Raw genomic sequence first — 4856 nt, 5'->3', positions numbered from 1 at the left:
GCGACGATTATTGTACTTGTGGCTATTTGGCAATCTAAAATTTCGTTTAGAAAATAGAAAATGTCAAATTATATCATCAAATTTAGAAAATGTATTAAAAATACACGTACCATTTGAGTTCGTACGAAAGCCTCGATCATTGAATTTGGTGAAATTGTGGAAAGCTACAGAATATCGACAGCTGCTTTTATATACAGGACCTGTAGCTTTTAAAAATATTCTTCGAAGTGACATATATGATCATTTCATAACATTACATGTAGCTATTAGAATATTATGTTCTACGCATTTACAAAATTTATATGATTATTCTCAAGAATTATTAGAACATTTTGTTAAATCATTTGCATTAATTTATGGTATTCATAACATCTCTCATAATGTACACGGTCTTATTCATCTTGTAAGGGATGCAAAAAAATTTGGTACATTAGATAATTTTAGTGCATTTAAGTATGAAAATTTTTTGCAAACTCTGAAGAAACTGTTGAAAAAATATGATAAACCATTACAACAAATTGTTCGAAGGTGTGTAGAATATGAAAAAAATAAGGTAACAGAAAAACTACCGACAGAAGAAAATAAAAATTTTATTGTAGACTTAAAATCTACACATTCATTTGGGCCATTAATACATGGTTGTTGTAATCCACAATATAAAATAATAAGAAAAACAAACATGACATTACGTATAGATGTAATAGGTGATAACTGCTGTGCATTAATTGATGGAACTATTGTGTTAATTAAGAACATAGCATATAATAAAGATCTTGAAATAAATGTGATTATAGGTCATAAATTTTTACATAAACAAGATTTTTATCATGTTCCATGTCCATCATCATTATTACAGATATTTACTGTATACGGTCTAAGTGATTTACAAATGTGGCCGATAGAAAATATTCATACAAAATATGTTAAATTACCATTATTAGAAAATGAATATGTTGTATTTCCACTGTTGCATTAAACTACTGACCAAAAATATAGAATCACTCTGTTTATGGGATATGTCTTTGCCTTCACAATTATTTTCCAATAATACATTTGACATGATATCTCTCATTTGTGTCGAGAATACTTTTATAGATAAGAGCAGAAAAATCTAGTACCTCGCATTCTCAATTACTTACTTGAAATAATATACATGTAATTTCAATATATCCTATAATATATATACAGAGTGTGGAAAAAGTCCCGGACTCCTTAAATATTTTGAAAAGTAAACATTTCTGAGAAAAATATTTCATACAGAAATTGTAGGGTTAAAAATGATATATTAACTGACATCTCAGAAATGCTTTTCAAGATATTTAAGGAGTCCGCGACTTTTTCCACACTCTGTATATATTATAAGAAATATTGAAATTACATGTATACTTCTGTATATAAAAAACTTTTACCGAAATCTTTTCCAAAGGACGTTCTGAGGATGTTCTGAGATTGTCCCAGGACGTCCTAAAAAAGCTCCACAAGTACGTCCTAAGATTATCCCAAGGACGTCCTGTGGCTATCCCAACGTTGTTCTGAAGATGTCCAAAGGACGTCCTAAGTGTGTCCTGAAGATGATGTCCTTAGGACGTCCTGTGGAAATATGTATGTCCATAAAATGTCCAGGATGTTCTTGGATATATTCAGGATAATCCTGAGGATATCTTGTGCTGTTAGGGTACATCTTATTTTGTGCTTGTTTATAATACCGACTTTACAATATCATATTTTTGTTGTTTTTTAAAATATAACAAGCGTTATTTAGGATTTACGAGTATATTTTTTAATACACACTTGTTACACAATGTATTATTTTTATAAACAATGAGGGTCGTCCCCGGGCAGATCGTCATGTTTTCGTTTTACTCATTCTCGAGAACATTTGTAATTTTTCCAAGTCGTTACGATTTTGCGTAAGGTCTAGCTGCTCAATAGTAAATATACGATTGCTTTTTAATTTTATTATTATCAATAAAAGTCATCCCCTTTCAGATTATTATAAATTTTACATATTATAAATTATACATATTAACCTATTTTGTGCCATCTGAAATATGTTGCTTGCAATGGTTTTTTTAATGCAATTTATTAATTTTTAATCTTTGGTGCCCCTGGACCCTATTTGTTCCTGGCTGCCGCGTTCTGGCTGCCAGCTTCAGCTTCGTCGTTCAAGTTCCATTATCATCGTGCGCCAAGATCGTTAACCATTACCCGTGGACGTTCAGGATGCAGCGACTGAATCTGAAATTAAAATGGAGTGACTTTAATGTTACGTACGAGTTTGAGTAATAAATTATACGAGGACAAGTCATAAGTTCTTAGAAAATCTGTCAGAGGACACTCGCAGGTTACGTTACATTACTTTTTGACAAATAGCACCTTTAAGCTGATTACTGTCAAATTTTGAGCGTAATTCATCGAGAGGTTTCATTTATGTAGATGATTAAAGCGAACAACCTTTGTATTTTTTGCAAAATGGAAAAAAACGAGTTTCGTGCAGTGGTCAAACATCTATATATGAAAGGTTTAACGCCGAAAGAAATCAAAGCCGAGTTGGATAATGTTCATAGCACATCTGCACCAGCGTTTGCGACTGTATACAATTGGGTGAATGAATTTAAACGTGGACATACATCCACATGTGATGCATCTCCTGCGGGATGTCCAATTGAGGCTGCTACGCCAGAAATCATCGATAAAGTCCACGATATTGTTTTTGACTAATCGGCGAGTGAAAGTGCGCGAGCTTGTTGAGGCCACAGGCATATCACATGGCACAGTAATTTCAATTTTGCAGGAATAATTGGGTATGAAAAGACTATCGGCAAGATGAGTGCTGCGTTTGCTCACTGTGGACCATAAACGCGACGATTTCGAAACAATGTTTGAAGATGTTTCAATGTAATCCAGATGAACTTCTGCTCGATTCATTACTGTGGACGAAACATGGATCCATTACTTCACACCCGAGACGAAGGAATAGTCAAAACAATAGACTTCATCGGGTAAACCAGCTCCGAAGAAAGTGAAGACCGTGAAGTCGGCCGGAAAGGTGATGGTCACAGTTTTTTGGGATGCACGCGGTATAATTCATATCGATTACCTTCCGTCGAAGCAAACGATCAATAGCGATTACTATGCAGCCTTATTGGACCATTTCAACGTTTTAAAGAAAAAACGTCCCTATTTGGCGAAGAAGAAAGTGCTCTTCCATCGAGACAATGCACTGATTCACACGTCCGGCACCGATGGCCAAATTCAACGAATTCCGCTACGAATTGCTTCCCCATCCAGCATATTCGCCAGATTTAGCCCCCTGCGACTATTTTCTGTTTCCAAATCTGAAGAAATGGTTTGGAGGAAAGAGATTCACCACCAGAGAGCTGTTCATTGCCGAAATAAAGGCTTATTTTGAAGGGTTGAACAAATCATATTATTCGGACGGCTTGAAAAAATTGGAGAATCGTTAGATCAAGTGTATCGAGCTGAAAGGAGACTATGTTGAAAAATAAAAATGAATCAATAAAAAAATATGTTTTACTATGTTTTTCTAAAAACTTATTGACTTGCCCTCGTAAATCCATGAATAGTGTAGATTGGAATTCCGTGAACACTCGGTACATAAATAGATGTACTGAGGAAAGAGTTTCTACGATAAGATCGCGTCTGTGGCTCTTTTAAACTTGTTTGCGCGCTCCACGATTGAATTTTTACATCAGGAAATTGCGATATCAATACTGAAATAGAAGTCTTGAAAGATTAAGGATCTTTTCTTTTCTATTCTTCTTTCATCTTTCTTTTTACAATCACATTTATCATCTGCGATTATCTTTAACGTAAAGAAAATTAATTTTAATGAATAAAAACACATTGGTATATTTTTATTTGAATATTATAAATATTTCTTTCTTATTAAAAAACAACATTTTAGTACATCATTTCAATATATGAATATTATTTACTAGATTATATATATATATACAATATATATCTGCAGAACGAGAGCGAGTTTCTGTCGTGTCTGGTTAGTGACGAGATACAATCACGTGTGAGATAAACCACGATGGCGCGCGACCGCGACGATGACAGTATTAATTCATACCACGAATTACTTTATTTTATCATGCTTTTATAAGCTGAATGATCCATTACTGTTTTGATGTTGAGAAATGTGTGCAGTTAGATGCGACCACCCGTTAGACAAACGGGACGACTTAAGTAGACAAATCAGATGTGTATGAAATCCACAGACACGGTCATCGGGGGGGATAGCCAATCGCGTGGCTGCTCTATGCTTGTGTGCGTGACTTCTTTGATTGTGTGTGTGATTTAGAAAGCGAAACGCGGTTTTTTCAAGGTCACGCGCCTGTGGTGGGGGCGCCGGTCGGTTGCCACGGGAACGCTGTCGTCGCGCTCGACGCTGACGGCGGAGCGAGGTTAAGACGCGCGCTGACGGGCGGAGCGAGGTTAGGGCGCGCTCTCGACGCTGACGGCGGAGCGAGGTTAGGGCTCACCCTTCGCGAGGTTCCCGCGCTTTTCGCGCGTGCGCGCGCACGCCGCCATCGTCGTTTACTTAAAATTTTGTTCCGCTCTCGGGAGACAGTGTCTCGACGCGCGAGTGCGATGCGCTCGTAATCTCAGGTCGCGCGACCCGATCAAAAGGTCGCGATAACGCTATCGACACGGTGACAAGGTCTAGCGAAGAGTCTATGTTGCGCAGGACAGAGTCGAGCCAATTATTTTTGGTCGCGCGTGCGCGCAGAGATTCTCGCCGCCATCGTCGTTTACTTGAAATTTTGTTCCGCTCTCGGGAGACAGTGTCTCGACGCGCGAGTGCGATGCGCTCGTAATCTCAGGTC

The 4856-nt window shown here is 37.1% G+C and overlaps 1 pseudogene; it reads left to right on the top strand.

The window, feature by feature from the left end:
- The first annotated feature begins 2472 nt into the window (after window positions 1–2472).
- Window positions 2473–3509, top strand: LOC108776433 (uncharacterized; annotated as a pseudogene).
- Window positions 3510–4856: the final 1347 nt, after the last annotated feature.

Source organism: Cyphomyrmex costatus, unplaced genomic scaffold, assembly GCF_001594065.2.
Source record: "Cyphomyrmex costatus isolate MS0001 unplaced genomic scaffold, Ccosl1.0 scaffold1119, whole genome shotgun sequence".
In the NCBI taxonomy this organism is placed as follows: Eukaryota; Metazoa; Arthropoda; class Insecta; order Hymenoptera; family Formicidae; genus Cyphomyrmex; species Cyphomyrmex costatus.
This window is presented reverse-complemented; position numbering and strand designations above follow the sequence as displayed.